This window comes from Camponotus vicinus, unplaced genomic scaffold (genome assembly GCF_025532165.1).
Source record: "Camponotus vicinus isolate PSW18456_S1 unplaced genomic scaffold, iyCamVici1.0 SCAF_13, whole genome shotgun sequence".
Lineage (NCBI taxonomy): Eukaryota > Metazoa > Arthropoda > Insecta > Hymenoptera > Formicidae > Camponotus > Camponotus vicinus.
The window spans coordinates 3,581,119-3,600,452 of NW_028141949.1; the positions used below are offsets into that span (position 1 = coordinate 3,581,119).

The following is a 19,334-nucleotide window of genomic DNA, read 5'->3' on the forward strand; positions in this document are numbered from 1 at the left end:
TAATAAATATTTCTTTCCATTGCTTTTTCTTCAATAATTTCTGCTTTAAGCTCGCTTTAAACGATTAATAAGGTCTTATTTTAATCAATATTGTAAAATCTTGTTTCGAATGTTTGACATGTATATTTTAACATATTTTTCCTCGAACAATATTATAATAAATATTCTTTGATAAATGTATATAAAATTGTTTTCCATAAAATTAGAGCTTTTGCGAAAGGAATAGAAAAGAATAGAAGAAGGCGATATTTAACTCTATCAATATTCGATCGTAGAAATACACGAGCGATACCACGGTAATCGGAAGGGGAGCTTCTCATGTGCGTTTACGCACGTCACGTATGACTCATATAGCGTATTCTACACGAAAGAGGGGAGGGGACCGACCGCTCCTTCCCCTTCAAATCCATCGCCTCTGGACCGAATCTCATGGTGCAACTAACGATGAGTGACGATAGCCAGGCAACGATTCGAAATCCCATTTGGGATGTCCTGCGGCGCTCTCGTGTGAGCTCTGAGACAGGGAAAAAATCATGAACTGAAAGAAAAATCTTTACTCTGCGAGCTACTACATCCTACGGATATACGAATTCTGCGGATGGGAGAAAATTCGGAAAAATAATATTATCGTATTAAAACATAAAGAGAATTTGGAAAGATTTTTTTATCGAATTACTCAATTCAATTATTAATCTCTCTCATAATCTCAGAGAGAACGTCTCAAATCTTGATGATAATATATGTATTCCAAGATAAGGATATCTTTTCAAAGAAATACATATATTACATGTAATCAATTTTTAGATACGTACAATTTAAAGTCTAGTTTTGTCAGGTTTAGATATAATAAAATGTAATGTAATAGAAATCGTGACGAAACTATGAGATTCTTAATAAATCTTTCAAGAAGAAAGAAGCGAAAGTAGGATGAGCGAGGAAATATTGCAACCGGCGCAGCCACAAATTCGCTCGAATGTGCTTACTCGCCGCACGTCGCTCGCCATAAGACACCGAATTATGCGCGGTCATTTTTTTTTGGGGCCTTGCGTGACGCCCGCAGGATACAGCCTCGCAATAGCGCCGCCTCAGGACGAGCGCATACATATAACTCACGCCGAAATTCGACGCGATGCAGGTATCGTCCTTTCGGAAATCATCTGGCGCGAGTTGCGACATACGGAATTATGAAGGTGCGCGCACAACGAGAGACGAGGAACTAGGCAAGAAGAGAAAGGGGAGGGGCAAGAAGGCTGAAATGAACGAGAATGGAAGGGACCAGTTTGCAAGGTGCGGCGCGAGACCAGGTGTCGGTTTAATATCACGGTGTTTCTTCTTTCTCTCTCTCCTGCGCTCGCCTACTCGCCATTACCTGCAATTTGATTGTCGGTGATCTCACTTTCGACGCGAACAAGCAGTCGTTACTCTTCGTCGGAAGAACGCGAGCGTTAATAAAAGATAACATCACGACTTCGACACTGAACGCGATCCCGTTGCAGCCCGTCGAAGACCGATAAGATATACAAGCCGTTTGATACATTGTGGGATAGAAATGTGAAGTATTATAATCACAGGCATTTTATAATCCCACCTTATATTCTTAGACAAGTATATCAAAATTTCTTGTCCAGCTTCGCGAAAAGTTGATGGGAATTCAATACGAAAATTGACAAATATTAAAGGAAATAATCATACTTTTATACATATACTATATTTTTATATATTTTAAAATACTCTTTCGCAACGCTCAACGTGAACAGATAACTTAATTCGTTCCGACTGCGATAAAGATATCTAAAAAGCGTGACTTTGTTAGTAGCAAACGGGACAAAGCTGCTCAAGCAACTTGGCGATGGTCGACTTTGATATTGCACGACGACGGTAAAACGAGGGCCGGCGAGAACTTTTGCATTCGGCTGTACCTATGTCGAGGTCCATATCGAACGGCCTATATCGATTAGTTGTGTCCAAAGGCCAGCCTCCTAGGGCAGAACACTTTTCAGGGCGAGGGTGCCCCTTTTCTCTCCTGCACGTTCGCTCCGTTCGCCTTGCACAAGAGCGATAAAGCGAGAAGGTGAAGAGGGAATGAGAAGAAGAAGCGGGGACAAGGGTGCCGAGATATCGCACACACATCCCGGGTTCGATGGATCGTTCTAGTGTGACGTAATTTTTTATGCTTCCCGCACACGATCTTGGACATCAAATGCTCTCTCGTCTGTTTTTAACGTTAAATCGATGCTCGAACCACCGTGCGAGACGTACTAGCGCATGGCCGAAACGAATATTAACGATCATTAAAATAAAAAGTTCAAAGTTAAAATTATGGTGATATTTTTTACATTTTTTGTTAGTTTGTTTTTATTTTTTATCATCAAATATTTTGCATCGTATCTCTATTATTTTCTGATACATGATTGATATGTTTTATATGATTCATTTTAAAATAAACTCCTTTCTCGAATTTTTTAGCCGAAATATTAAATTCAATGCATAATAATTTTGCAAAATTCACAATTGTCGCAAATTAATTATTCGTTATTTATTTTATTGATTTTAATTACTTTCTACATGAAATAACAATGTGATATTAATTATATTCGGGAAATATTACGACACATACGGTACAATAAATATTTGCGAATTTCCACACGCAGAAATAATGATTATTATATTGGAACACGCGGCCAACAAATTCGTAAGATCATCACGTTCCTCAGCGGCACGCGGTTTATTAAATTCCTGCGGAAACAGAGTTTGAGATAAAAGAGGAGAGACGTTTAACGTAATCGTAGTTACAAGAGAATTATAATCAACATGAAATAAACCAAAAGAAATATAAAGTCAAAATTCGCCGATTAATTTCTCCGATAAGGATAATTTCTTATATTACTTCAATTGCTTACACAATCTTGCAATAATACAAATAATATTTGTTATAAAACATGCTATATGAAAAATATATTCGTCGATTAAAAATGGAATAAATTTACTTTCGCGACTAATTAACACAATCTAAAATTTTTTATACACACTTTAAATGTTAACTCACAATTATACATCTTAACGCAAGCATAAAACTCGCGTCGTCGGTCACGATAACCGGAACGAGTTTAGATGTTACGCAAGTAAGAAATTCCTTGCGTTTTCATGACTCTCGAGAAACGATAGATTTTCCTTGGCGCTTTGCATCAAGATGAATAACTGACAAGCAAATTCGCGCTGTCGTCCATCCGCCGCTTCCGTCACTCGATCTTTCGCCGGATGCTGCGTTCTCGTGAAAATCGACCAACTGACACGATCAACGAAAGATAATAATTCGTAAAAGAACCGACAGTCTCTGCGGTCGAAAAAGCGGATATTGCGAGTACACGTTGCGAGAAAATGTTTGGAGTACTCACGTCGAATTGCTCACATGGACGACAGGTGTTTTCTTCTTCTTGTCAAAATGAAGCGCACAAAGAGGAAATGGAAGATTGTGGTTTTACGCAAACATGTTATTTTAAATAAGTATGTAGCATTTCTGACCCATTTATCGGAATTAATAAAGGTACTATAATTCGAAAATAAATTAAGTTAAAAAAAGAATCTAAATTCAAAGAATACAAGAATTTTGAAGAGATAAATTAGTCATACAAATTTATATACAAGAAAGAAAAGTGAGAAAGCTTCTATTAAATGCATCGCTCGTATTTCTTTGCTCGAACGACAGTGAGAAAAAAAAATAGTCATTATGACAGAGAAAAGATGGCATACCTGTGAGATGAAACTAGGTACTTCGCGACACGAAACTTTAATGTCACATACACGAACAAAAACAGAGAACATGTACACAACGTCCACGCACACACGCATACACACGCATGCACATGCATGCACGCATAAAGAGAGGTAAAAACACATACGCGCGTGACGATAATTTAGTCCTGACGAGCCGCAGGCACGAATTGAGATAAGTGCGTTCGATAAGGAGCACTCGTACGCCGAAAAGAACGCCGAGACTACCTCACGAAACGACGAGGTCATGGCGCGGCGGCGGGAAAAAGGCGAGAATTTTTTTTTACGATGTGTGTGCCGTTGATAACGAATTTGTCAAGGGAGACGACCGCGCGCGCATCCGCCGCCATTTGTGACTCGAGAAAAAAGCCGCGCCCGGCGACGTATCGCCGCGAGCGCGTATCGATACGCACAAACGAACACGTTCCTCGCACGAACTTTTCAAAACACGCACGCACGCACGCACGCAGTTCGGCTTGTTTGTCCAAATCCAAGTTCAATCACCCAAGAACGATGCATCGACTTTGGCATTATCGGTCCCTTTTGCTTTTCTCCTCGCATTCTTCGCACATTTTGTCTCTTTTTTCATCATAATTATCTTTCTATATAGAATTCTTCGACATTGCGTAGAGCCATCAAGAATCTTTTCCTTTGTATGTGTGTGTATATGTGTACAAAGGTTCAAAGTATCATACTTTATTTTTTTCTTGGAGTAAATAATATTGAAATAATCTTGTTATGAGTAATATTTTGAAATAATTAGGTATTTCCTCCTGAGATAAAAGATATATAAATCAAAATATTTTCCAAGAGTGGAAAAAACAAGATTAAAATATCGATTATGAATCGGGATAAAAGCAATGAATAATTAATGGACTTTATAATTGCAGCAGTTTATTTACACGCGAATATCATATGATACCACACGAAGGAGAAACAGATTTCAATGTTTTCAATCAAATTTAAAATAGATCGATTCAATTCTACTTATCAAGTGTAAAAAAAACGATGACGCTTATTTACGATAATTTGTAGCAGTAAAATTGTATGATCGAAATGAGAGCCGATTGGTCTCAACTATTATCGAATCAACGTACAAATTCGAGCAAAATCATGTCTTGGTGCAATCATAACGAATGATACATTACACTGTGAAATGACGGTTTAAGGACGGAACGACTCTCGAGCAGCAACCCTCTCGCTGCGTTCGTCAGTGTATACGGGTATTTAAAGTATCCTTCCTGATGCCGGAGCCGCCGAAGGAATATACGACCGCGGAGGAAAGCAAAAGGACTCGCGCGACGAAAGGGGCGGGTCTAAATGACGAAACCAGTTTTAGGGAGCGTAAGAGTGGTAGTGTCGTGGAACCTGATCCGGTGCGATCCACTGGTGATATCCTTTTGGTATATGAACCATCACCATGAGTTACCGAACCGCAACACTTAAACCGCCCAAGTATATTGCACGAGAGAGGCACAAAGTAAAGAATGAGGGAGGCACAAAGTAAAAAACGAGAGAGGCAAGGAGAAACTTAGTAGGAGAGAAAAGGAGAAGAGAGAAAGAAGTACAGAAAGAGAGAGGGACGTCAGATTTATTACATCTTATGACAAAATCCCTTTAGACACGCGATACTAATAATACGTATAAATTTGTCTTGAGAAAAGATAATTGTAATAAAAAGTGCAAATGCTGGCTGTTCTGTGCAAGAAGAAGAAGAAATGAAAGAGAGAGAGAAGATGGAAAGAGCGAGAACGTGAAAAAGATTTCAAAACGGAAACGGAAGACAGAGGAAGAGGGAAGGTGATTAAAAGCCACAAGTGCATTATCCTTGGTACACATTATGCGCGCCCTCACACGCGGAAGATAATTCTTTACGACTATTCTGGCCTTGGTGTTATTATCTCATCTCGCCTACGCACGATGCCGCAACGCGATAATAACATTATCGCGAGAATAATTACTGTTCGATTAATTTGTGCTCACGAACCAACAAAACTCGACAAAATTGAGTTTGGATTCTCCTTTTATAAATCTTATAAATGTATTTTTTCGATGACTCGAATTAGTTTTATATAAAAAATGTCTTATTTTTTTCCTTTAATTAAAGGAATTAAAAGCTTACTTTTTCAATATAAAAATAGTTTGCACCTTCAATTTTAATATTATATATAATATTTAAATTTCCATAAATATTATATTCTATACATGACGTAAGTCTGTTTTAAAGAATTAAATATTTGTTTAAAAAAAGTGAGCCTAGGACAAAGCGTTGAATGTGCGATTTCGTTTACGTTCGTGAGGGATTCTTCTTCGAATCACCATCGCTCGGAAGACTCGTCTCCCGCGCGCTCGAAGGAGCCGAGTCCTGTCGGCGGACTTAAGGTCCGGAGAGCGGGTTTGCGCGGCAGGACGATCCCCGCTTTCCCCCCCGCGATCCCGGCGGATCCTTTTTGCAATTAAAAAACCGGATGAACGGGTTCCAGTCACGGACATTCCGCAAATTCTGACCGCGAAATCGAGCGTAGAGAGGTCGGACCGGATGGAGTCGACGCGGAGGCTCTCGCTCGGAGAATAAATAGCGGTGTTAGGAGCCCCCTTTCCCTCCCTTCCGCTCTCTTATCCCATCCTGCGTATCCCTCATCTGATCCTCCCACCATTTTTGCGAGTCCTCTCGCTCCTTCGTCCTGCCATTCCCGGCTCGCGAGAAGCGAACGTTACAAACTTCTCCTCGAGGGCGTCCGCAGTCTCCATCTATGAGCACTTCGGTTTGGATTATCGGGACATTTTCGACGACCTAGCATCGACGAGAGGCGAGGGAAGGGAAGGGAAGATCGAAGGGGCAGAGACCGTGGATGGCAACGCGTGCGGGAAAAATGGGGGAGCGATATCGGATTATTCCGCGAGGAAAATATCCGCGCTTCGGATGACTGTGGGCAACTTTCGGAGAGATAGCTGAAATACGAGAGAGCGATCGAAGGGGAGAAATTTTCGTAACGATGTCGAGCGTAAAACTTAAAGAGCCGGAGCGGTGATTTGCCGCTGCATTTATAGGAGCGCTCTTGAACATTACGGCTCCGCTATACAGACTACATATCGAGCACCGAATGCGCGATAAACATCGAACGGCTAATGGTATTACCTTATAATGTTCACGGTACTCTCTCCTGACTCGTGTCTCATTTACAAAAAGAAAAACCGAGCGATCTGTATCGTGATCTCTCGACACGATGGAGCAAAAGAGATACAATTACATGCATCATTTTTAAACCTCTATCTTTCTCGTGCAGAGACTTTCAAAACAAACGTCAGCGATATAAAGTTTCCACTACGATTCCATCTATATTTCTACATGTCTGTGCGCATTTGATGCGCATCGCGGTCAGCGCAACGAGCCCGAGGCGCATCTGCGCGCGAGGGAGCTCGTGAAACGCAGAGACGGAGAGAGAGAGAGAGAGAGAGAGAGAGAGAGAGAGAGAGAGAGAGAGGAGAGGGGGAAGGGGAGGAAAGACGACGGGAGGATACGGTTAATTAGATCGGAGATTTCAGCCGACATTCCCGAAGCGAGAGGCCGGCCGGATCCCTTTGTCTAGTTAGCAGCAACACGGTCCGCAAAGCATTCACCTACATTTTTCCATCGGAGCACAGTGCGCGCGCGAGCTGCATTTATGCTGCCGCGTCTCTCTGCTCTCGTTTCCGATTGTTGTTACGCAACGATCGCGCAACGTCGATCTATCGCTTGAGAGCTCGCTCGAGAAAGGATTTTATAATCGCGATCCGGTGTTTGGATGATCGATGCGATCGTAAAATCGCAATCGTCCATTTAAATCTCCCATTGAAATATCGTACTTTTTCACTATTTCTTAACATTAGTTTTACATTTAAATATAATTATTTAAAAGGGAGAGAATATATATATTTGAAAATATCAAAATTCCTTTTATATTAAAAGGAAATTATATAATTTCATGAATACATTTTGAGGGCACAAGTAGTTTTGTCACATAATTTCGCAATTCTCTCTCTCTCTCTCTCTTATTTTCCTTCTTTAAAAGAAAATCAATTAGGTCGAAATAAGAAATAAAACATCAAGAAATCGAGCTCGAATTGAGATACAAAGCGAGATTCCTGGAGAATCGGATGGCAGCGCGCTTAGCTGAAAGCGCGGCGAGGATTTCCTTTGTCCGTTGCTATTTCTAGCCGCTCTAAAGCTTACGGATTCCACCTTATTCGCGCGCATTTAATCATGACGGGAGGGAATAATGGGACGCGTGGGCGTGCAAGCGCGAGCGCGATGCATAATCCGCGACGTCCATCGTAAGCGTTTCCGCGGGAGCGGTGAAAGTTCAATTCCCTCGATCGCGGGACGCAAAGTGTGTTCATCTCATTCCTAGAGAGTGAAATCGCTCTCGCAATTCTCTCGTGCGGAGCTACATATATACCGGGTCACTCCCGGGTGCTGAGAGGAGTGATATACCGCGCATGGGCGCCGCACTCGTGCCCATTTATCCTCCAGGATAGTCAATAAGTGAAGCGCCGCTGTCTTCCGGAATGAGACTTTATGACGCGACCTTGTCGATGGCATCGCGTTTCTAATAAACTTGGTCAATTGCGCGGAAATGTTTTCAGCTTTTAGTAGATACGCGAGGAAAGAGAATTTACTGACGCAGCACATTTTATTTAGCTATCGTTATCGCATGAACGCGATAAAATTTACTTGTCAAAGAATAGTAACGTCAATAATTTTGTTTAATCCGCGAAAAATTGTTTCACTGTAAAATATATTTATTGGCAGTAGAATATTTTGCTCCAACAGAAAACTTGTTTTTACGAACGTCGTTGAAACGAACGAAATTTATTCATTACAATTTTTCCATGTTGCCAATAAAGTGAATTCTGTTGTAATATTGAATAATTAATTATATCAATAAAGTTTGATTACTTTCACATGAAATATGCAGTACTAGTTTTGTTGCAATAGCAAAATTTTTTTCCGCGTAATATAATGTAGTTGATATCAGATTGATCACTATCATTAATCAGTAATGTAATATAGATGCTAGAAATATCGGAGAAAGCTTGCTCAAATTTATTATATAAAATTTATATGATATAAATAAAATTTATATGATTATTAATTTAAAGGATACACTTGAATATACCGTTTAAAGATAAAGATCTACGTAAAATATTCTTCTCTTCATAATTCCTCAATAAATTTGTGGATATTTCTGTCAGAATTTACATATCCATGGAAAAATCTTGTCGGCGCCCATGCTGCACATATATACGTATATACGCAAGAGAAGTAGGCGCGCGAGATTAAAGCTAGAGGCGAGCTTGAGGCGGATGACGTCCGTGAAAGAGAGTCGGTTGCGAAAACGAGCGTCTTGCAAAATGCACGCGGGCCTAGGCCTAGGTTGCAGCTGGTATAACGCGATATTACGTACGTACGTACAGATACCCCGTACATGTAAAACACATTAATCGTGACGTACGAGGCGAGATAGAGATCTAGAGGCGAGTCGTTCTACACACACACAATTCCGACAGAGACAGAGAGGGAAAGAGAGACGGAAAATTGCAACGGTCCAAGAAGTTTTCCTTCTCATTCCTTCGACTATCCGACGAGTCATTGCAAAATGTTCTACTAACAAAATCACGTTGTTGGAGGCAGTCGGATTCCGTATCGATGATAATGACCGCATATTGTACGTCATAAGATTTAGCGATTTCGATTTAAATGCGATCACCCACGTCTCATCTTACATTTAACATTGATATTTAATGTTAAAATAATAAGCATAAATGAAAGAGAGTCATATAATACCATGTTTTAGAACCGAAGTATAAAAACAAGTGAAAAAATATAGAAATAATCTATATTTTTATACAAATTAAATATCTATACAAATAATTATTATAATTTTCTTATAATTTCCCACATCAATCAACTCTCTGAAATTATCATTAAAGGCGAAAAATATTAAGTGAAAGAAAAGTTGTCAATAGAAATATATGTGAATAAAATATGATTAATTACTCTCGCATTCCCGCGTGACATTTCGACAGAATTTATATAGCGGAATCACATCAGTTTCCTGTTCGTGACTACTACTCGTCTCTTCCCCTTCTTCCTAGATTACAGTTACGTTCGCATAAACGAAGGAAAGAGACTCGATTAACGGGTCAACGTCATCAATTGATGCAGAATCGCGCCTCCGTTCGTGCAATCATAGGATGCTTCGAGGATCGGCAGCAATTTCCACGTCTGCGTTTCCGCCCAGGTCCGCGATGCAGCTACACGAGTAGAGAGCTCGAGCGCGACTGCACTAGTTCTCTGTTCTGTTGGTCGAGATCCCAGAGAACGCTACTTCACGCCCACGCGCATGCACGCACACGCAATCCATAGTCCATCGAGTGCGCACACACACACATATATATGTATATACGGGGGGGGGGGTACATATATACACGTATATACAATATATATATATATATATATATATATATATATATATATATATATATATATATATAGTATGCGGGTGCACCCTGATGCAGAAAGTGACCTTTCGCGTATACGAGGTTGGGAGAGGCGGCTGTATACACTTCGGATACTATATACGCTTTGGCGTGTTTGCGCCTTGTCACAATTAATCACTACCCACGTGGCCGCCACCCAAGCGAAGGCTTTTCTAGCGAGGTCTTTCCGGCGACACCGCGAAAGCGCGTTTTGTCGTAAACGTCGATGTTCCCCGTCGCAGGATGAAAGGCAGACAGCTCGACCGCTGGCGAAAACAAAATAGTTTCTTACTGAACGTACGCCAACGAAACATGTTTTCGTGGAACCCGTTTCCCTTTCTAGTGTATATGTAATATAAATCTCCACGCAACAGTTTCGAAAATGTAGTGTAATGTAATTAATGATGTAATTCAAACAAACATTAATTTTTCTCCAAAAGGATAATCATTTCTCGTAGTTTTTTTTACGTTTGAATTCGATTCCGGCTTCAAAATTGTTCCATCGCAATTTCGAAAAGTTTGCGAAAAAAAATTGCAAGTTTTCTTGTAATCAAACTGGAGTACGTTATTACAATTTTCAGGCTTATAAAAAAAGAATGACCGCAAAAACAGGCCTAAAATCGCCCGTTTCGTGGACATCGAAGTTTGAGTCGATTTTGGCGGTAAATAATTGTACATCATGGAACATCAATCCTCTGAAAATTTCGGATTGAGCATACGTTTTATTACTGAGATATGAGGGGTTTAATTGGTCACTATACATCAATGAAGGGTATGCTATTTTATCCGTTCAACACAAAATACCTCGAGGTTATTTCTCATATCAAAAAATGTTTCAGATAAGATTTGTTTATCTGTTAGAAGACTAATTTATTGTGACCTCAAATCGACGTTTAAGTCAAAATTGTGATAACCTTAAAGTGTCTTGTGTTGAACGTGTAAAATGGCGTATCCTTCATTTGTGAATAATACCAACTTCAACTCTTCATATCTCAGCAATAAAAGGTATGCTCAATTCGAAATTTTTAGGGGATGAATGTTTGATGATATACAATCATTTACCACCAATATCAAAACTCAAGGTCCACGAAACGGGCGATTTTTGCGGTCATTCTGTATCAACAGTCATAGTCCTAACAATGTGCTTTTGATTGTAATAATTGTATTAAGAGATTATGTTTTCTATAAACGCGTAATCAATAATTATTTATTACGTTAAATATTATCAATTATATTTTATATCTTCTTGTCGATTTAATATAGTTTCGAATTTTATAAAATTTATTCTCTCTTATAATTTCTAAAATAAAGTTACTTTTTTCTAGAGAAATATTATACCCTATATATCCTATTTTATCCTATCCTGCATGCATGTGTGTATAAAAAAAATTAATTTGATTAAAATAAAATATATATATATGAATACATATATACTCTATACCATGTACTATAATAATATTAATTCGAATGTACGATAAATGATAGGAACACCCGCAAATGGCACTCAACATCGTAATTATAAAAGCTTTTCCTCTTCCTTTCGCGTTTGCCACAATTGCAATTAATAGCAGAGCGGCGCGGACACGCACGACGCACACACGGTCCGCCGGCACTTCCGGCCGGCGCTAAGTCGCCTTAATTGCAATTAATGCGCGATCATTTTAATTAGATGGAGACAAGAGAGACGATCCTCTCGTCTGCATCGCGCGAGGGGCAGGCAGGAAGGGAGGCAGGAAGAGGGGGTGAGCCGCGAGTAGAAAATGAACCCTTAATTGGGACCCGGAGGGGTGCGATCGCGTTTCGTCGTCGTAAAGGGTGGGACGCCCGCGGCGGGAAGGGGAGGGAGGGGGAAGAAGAGGGACACCCGTTATAAGCCCGGGACCGAGGAACTTGTTGCTGGCGCAGATGGGGAGGGTCCGCAAAACGGCAGTAAGCACGGCGGCTTAGGTTCGCGTATTGATCCAACAACACAACTGATGCATATACATGCATCGTTGCTGCGCCGGGTATCGCCAGCAACGCGCATCCATCCGTCCGTCTGTCCGTTCGTCCATCCATCTATCGCAGCGTATCCGTCATGAAGAGAGCCGAAATTTTTTTCTCCATCGAGCCCGTGCCGCCGAATCGTCGTTTATCGTCGACGGAGAAAAAAAGAGAGCAGTTTGACGCGCGGTTTTAACGATTTTAACAAAAATAATGTCGAGCAAACGAATTAATCGAATATACATCGGGTCGTTAACGAAATGAAACTTTCAATGTTCTTTGGATTATGACTGCAAATGTATCTCCCCCTAGTATATATTTTTTATTGATGGCGAGAGAAAAAAATTCTTAATTCTATTTTTATTAACTTTTTTGTAGATTGCATAAGACGTGTGTTATTCTCTTGATGTATTGTCGATTATCTCAGCAAAACCGTTTTTCTCGATGGTTAATTACAAGGATAAATATTGTTTGTATCTCGGATCTCGAAATACGTATAATTGGAAACGAGTTAATTTTATCCGTATCGCAAAGAACACGAAAATCTCGTTCTTACCGAGGCAAACATTTGAGACAAACACTAGACTTGGTCTCTCGAGACGCAATACTGATTTATTGTGCTCTCTCAAAAGTCTCTGTAAATAAATCCTGCAATGCCGCCGCCCTAGGTATCCTCAACAGGATGTTTGTTTGCCCGCGAATCAAAAACCGTATACGAAGGGTATTTAAATTCGACTCTGTTACTTTAACCTTCCGGAATATATGCACATGAAAATTGCGGTGGGGAGAGAGCCGCCGTTGTCTGTTCGGAAATCGAAGTTACTTCTAGTAGGAAAAACGATGACGAGAGCGAACCACGCGTACATCAAGAGGAAAATCAATACGCGAGGCGCACGCGAGGCGTGTTGTACATTTACGTTACAAAATCGTCGCGTAAGTTTGCTCTGCAAACTGTGATTTAAAGTTTAAACGTCGCTTCTTTCTCTCTCTCTTTCTCTCATGCGCTCCGCTTAACTCGAAACTACTTAAACGGTGGTTCGCTTACGAAGCCAATAATAAACGGCGCTGCAGTTTTCTGCTGGAGTTGGCCGCGAGTGAGATGACTATGAATCTCGTATGATATTGTAAACAAAAGTATATGCAATAATAAAAAATATTTTAATAAAGTATTTATTCCCGTAAAATATATTTTAATATTTTCTAAAGAGGTTTCTCAGTTAATAAAATTTTTTAATTCAATAGCATCAAGCGCATTTTGCAAATATTATATGCAATGCTTTCTTTCTCAATGTATTAAAAAAATATTGAATTTGCACGAGTCTAATCGAGCTTGCCAAAAGTACGCGTGTAATCTCAATAGCATACAAAATATTTGTAGCGTTCGTAACGAATGTATCGCGCTTAACATTTCGGCTCTTTACGGCGCGCGCATTCGAGGCAAAGAACGCGAGAACGTCGTCGCACGGCCGTGGCCGTGAAAGTGAAATTCGTGAATGGAACGAGCGGAACAACCCGGGCGGCGAAGTGAAGGTAAAGGTTGCTCTGCCGATTCGGTCCCGCTTACGCATCGCACGTCCTCTGTTCTCTCTCTCTCTCTCTCTCTCTCTTTTTCTCTCATGATTCGTTCATCGGTCATCGCCTCCTTCGCGCGAAAGTGGATCCGAAAGAGATATGTGTGTATACATTCGATATCCGTCAAACGTAAGGAAACATGTCTAATTTTATACTACATCGAAATAACGTGGATAAAGTAGAGATTGTCGTCGTGAAATTTCTTCCATTCTCTAGCGGAAGATACGACAAATATTGCCTTGACGCTAAATTTGCATGAAAATATACCTGACATGTCCAATTCTATTATAGCGACAGATGATGACTGTGCGCGAGGTGTCATTTTTTCACTCTCCGATTCTACGTCGAAATCACCGACTGTCACCGAACGTCGGAATTTTTGCCTGGCTTTAGCCGCGCTTCACGACGTCTCGCGTGGGCGAATAAAAATAGGCGAGTCTCGAACGCGGTGCATAAGATGACGGAGCTTGGGAGGAGAGGAGGAGGAGGAGGTGGACACGTCGCGCGGAGGCGGCGTTGAGGTTTCTCGCGAGCGAACGTTGCCTGCGGTCTTCGCGAGGAATGTCGTAATCGTCGATTAGAAAGCTTAGGAACATTAGTTCCATTTTCTCGGCCGCCGCATCGTTAAGTCATAATACGCGAGAGAGACGCGGATTACGGCTGTACATAAGCGGAAAATTAGGCTGACAGACTTTCCGTCGTAACGCGAGGATATGTGGCTGACCCATGAACCGAGAAGCGAGAAAGCCATTTCTACGAATTTTCAAACGGAAATTTATACGAATCCATTATTATTTCACGCAAGGCGAGAGAAAAAAAACTGCGTGTTATCTGAAAATTTTATAACATATCATGAAAATAACACATCGAGGTATTATTTATTCGAGTATCGTTCATCATCCGCAGAGAGAAGATGTAGAAAAAGTACAAGGTATAATGACATTAAAATGTTTTATGGCTCAATTATTATGAATCACCGGACACGTATTACTTCACATTGATACTCTACATTAATTATCCGACATGACGATGAGTAACGAGATTGCGAAAGCAAGGTTTCACGCAACATCGTGGTTTACGTTGTGCGCCGGGAGTTACGAAAAAAGGCAGGCCAAATCGCATCGCGAAGCGGATCGTAAAAACGACACACGCGTGCGCGAAGCGAAGAAGGTATAAATTAGCGACCGGTCGTATACACTCGCGGGGCTAAAATACGGCATAAAAGGCGTTTATGCAGTCGCGTTGCCGTCGAAAGCTCGCGGCACGTGCTGGGTTAAGCAGATGGCGGTAAAATGATTATGCGAATTATGGCTGCGCAACGTCGTCGGCTACATCGTCCGCTTTTCAATTTCGGTTTCTACGTTTGCGGCGTGTTAATTAATGACGCTTATTACCGTCGATGTGTTTATAAGCTTTAACGGATTCACGGAGCGATAGGTCAACTTATTTGAAATGATCTCTGGCACGTAAGCGCCCGAGAAGTGGATCGAAGGTCTAATAATCACGAGCCTTAAATAACGCGATACGAGGAAAACAGGAAAATTGAAATAAAAACATGCAAAAGGAAAAAAATCGATTTGACCCCGTTGCGTGATGATTAACATATTATTGATTATCGATTTATCATCCTGTATAAATAGCTCGATCATACGTTATTAATTATTACTTCTGGAAATAAGGAATTGATCAAATTCTGGAAATAAAGAATTCTCACAGATGTTCAAAGTCATACGAGTTCTTTCTCGCGGTTACCTAATATGTAATTTTCTTCCTACAAAAAGCTATTTATTTAAGGAAGCAGGCTCTGCAGTTGCGACATCAAATGGCTAAACTATCTACTTTATCCTTTTATTCCGTTTCTCTATCGGGGTTAACGTATCCGTATATTCTTTTTTCCATTTTCTTTTTCATGTATTTGATTAGATTTTAATCGGCGCTTTTTGCTGAGTAAACTTTTTTGAACTTTAATTATGGCTCGATTAAAGTCGATTCGTTTGACTTTCATTATTGGACAAAAATAATAATTTGTTTAAACCAAGCTATGAAATCATAATTTATTTATTTCTGATTAAAAAAAGATTAAATAATAATAATAATCAGTAATTTTCGCAAAAAAAAGATGTATAAGGATCGAAAAATATGATTTTATAAGAGAAAGTACTTTAAAAAGATTTTAACATCATCTTTTATATTTTTTTATTTTTTTAAAGATTTAGATAGTATAATTAGATATTTTTTATATTATAAAAAATCATTTTGTATAGTTCAAAATGTATAAAAGTCAACTATTTCAAAAAATACAAAACGATTTCAATATTTTAGTCATTTTTAAACGCACATTTTTCGCTATCTTAAGAAGGCTTCTTTAAACTTTACTCTCCGTTCATTTTGTTATGTCTAGACGAGAAACGCGTCATGAACAAGATCAACTAATAAATTAAAAAAATATTTCGATGCAAAAGGTATTTGTGCTCTTAAGGGTTATAAAACTTGAAAGATGCCTCGCAATTTCGAGAAATTCGAGATGAAACAGCCTGTATAGGAATAGGGAGAGACTGCAATCGGTTCCTTGTCGCTCGTCGGACGAGGATACGCGTGAAGCCGAGAACGACGGCGTAATCGACGGTGCGTAAACCCGGCAGAGGAACCGACCGACCGACCGACCGACCGACCGCGCGCGGACGTGGACTCTTCTAAAAATAATACCCGCTCGAAAACGAGAGAACGCGAACGCTGCTCCGTCGCCGACCAAACATTGCCGAGTAAACGAACGAACGAACGAACGACGGAACTTTGTCGTGACCCTTTCGAACTTGCGGATAGATTCAGGGACGAATTTATTATGCGAATTATTTCCCTCGGGTCAAAGTATTAACAGCGTGCGTTTTTTAACTGCACTTTATTACGCTCGCTGCATGCAAAATGAAGTCGATGTGTATATATTTGAACGTTTATTGGGGAAAGATAAATGTTGCTATAGGATATAATGCGTGGAAAGTGTAGACTTTTACGTGTTTTTAGTTTTTCTTTGAGTGTAGAAGTTTAAAGACACAAAAATTATATTTTTTTTCATGGCACATTCAATCGGGAATAAGAGAAAAAGGATGTACGCATGAGAAGAACAAAGGAAAGAAGAGAAAGAAGAGAGAAATCTGTTTATTGTAAGGGAAAAGATGCGAGTAAATACGCTATAGGAATGCAAAATACGGGCAACACTTGACTCGACCGCTATTTTAAATGCAAATACTATGTCGACTGTTTATCTCAATGAACTTGATTATTAATCGGCATATATATTTATGTAAAAATAAGATAAAAACGTGCGGCTGAGATAACTCACTGAGATAAATCGCGAGAGTAAAATTTTAATTTTCTTCGATCTTTCTGGATGAATATGAATTACATTCTCATAATCTTGAACTGAAAGCACGCAATACGTAAAGTGATGCTTGCAAATAAATCGTAAATTAATCGCAAATAATTAAAATAAAAAAATCTCTAACAAATTAACGAGATGAATAATATTTATCTTCCGGCTCGTTGAAATTTCTCAGTCGACCTATAGAAACATTTATCTCTCTAAAGAATTTTTTAAACTGTTTCACAATTTCTTTCTTATTCTAATATACTCCACATTATAGGAAACTTCCAGATGTATAATAATGAATAAAAGATGAAAGATATAAGGAAATAAAATTAAACTCGCAAATTCTTTCACAGTAATCTGTATCCTATTGTCGCACAAAGTTGTAATAAAACATCGTACAACGAATTACGAGAGATCACGCGAAAATTATGTCTCTCATACAAGAGTGTCGTCGACGTCAACGTGAGAATTGGGCGGAAACTCGTCGCACCGGAAAACGTTACCGAGCCATCCGTCAACGCGCACAATAATGCGGTTATTCGGGGAGGGGGAGGGGAGGTGGAGACTTTCTATGTAGACACACGACGGTCGAGAGTTTAGTGTACCACGGCAAAGCACCGTTAGAACACTAAACTTTTATTGCGACCCGTTTTCCCTCGCGTATCGGCATCGCTTTAGGAACCCGCGAGACCCCAACAACAAAGCGGCGGTTAATCGGTAAAAATCTCGAGAAAGAAAGAAAGAAGGTCGCCTACCGATAAAATCATGCGAGATGTTTGAACGCGAAAAGGAAACGTGAATGTTAAACCCTTTGTGGAGCGATGTAAGTTCGAGGAAACGTCCCACATGTTTGTTCATCGCTTATTTAAAGTCGTTTTAGGAATCATATGGTGGTCTTTTTATTTAATAAACATACGAAAATGAACGATGCGGTATAAGATGAAAGTGCACTCATATTTGTACGAATAATCAATATATATTAAATATGTATATTAAATTCATAAACAAATTAATCTTCATTATATATTAAATTCAATTATTTAATTATATCATATTTTATATTTATTATATTTAATTTAATTATATTTAATAAATAAAATATAATAAAAATATGAAATTCAGTGCGCATATAATCGATAATGACGACACGAACATTTCGGAGTAAAAAAAGTCAATCATTCCGTGACTGTCGGAAACGGAGAAAGGAAACATCTGATGTAAGATTAGCGTCCTACTCGTCATTGATTACTTTCGCTCTAAGAAAAACCGATGCTAGATTCCATGCATATTTGCGTTTCGGATACGACCACACGTCCGTTGATATCACCTCGTGCAACGGATAATAATTTCGAGTCGCGGAGAACGCTCGTAAAATTACATCGCGACAAACGTGAGAACCTGACGATTATCATCAAGCGCGTCGTGTTCGTTAAAAAAGTCCGCTTTGTTTATAAATAGCGATTCGCGAATTTACGCTAATCAGCGGGACTTTACTGCATTGCAAAAGCGCGCGCCTACTGTTTATAGTTAGCGACGCGTTAATCAGCGGGCGTCTGAAAACAGTGGGCGACGCGCTCGATATAAGCGCGCGATGCACCAAAATAATCAGTCGTTCGGCCGAAAGGAGGGAAGAGTCGAAGGGGAGGAGACGGTGAGGGAGAGAAAGAGAAAGAGGTAGATAGCAGGCATCTACGAACCTATAAACACACGACGGCCCGGCACAGAGAGGTCGAGAGAAAGAGAAAGAGGGAGAGAGAGAGAGAAAGAGAGAGAAAGAGAGATCGAATGCGGACGGACGGACGGATGGACGGACGGACGGCCAACAGCGGCAGACACGGTCGTCGGTCGCGTAACCGCGGTACAACGACCCCCGCGCGAGTCCTCTCTCCTCTCTACTCTCGTCCGAGCGTCGCGCTAATTACGACGCTCTCCTTCGACGATCGGGAAGCGAATAGAGCGAGACCGATTTCGAAAGCGAGTCGACGACGATGCTTCTGGCCTCGGGCGAGAGTAACGCGAGAAGACGCTCGTCTCGCGCGATACGCGATACGAGAAACAAAGTGATTCGAACGCGTCGTCATTTGTTGTAGCGCGGCGCGCGATATTAGGTTTCACCAGG

The 19,334-nt window shown here is 40.2% G+C and overlaps 1 protein-coding gene across 1 annotated transcript in view; it reads right to left on the reverse strand.

The window, feature by feature from the left end:
- Jing (AE binding protein 2 jing) overlaps positions 1-19,334 on the reverse strand; it is an 89,059-nt gene that overhangs the window by 68,048 nt on the left and 1,677 nt on the right. The gene's annotated exons all lie outside the window — the stretch shown is intronic.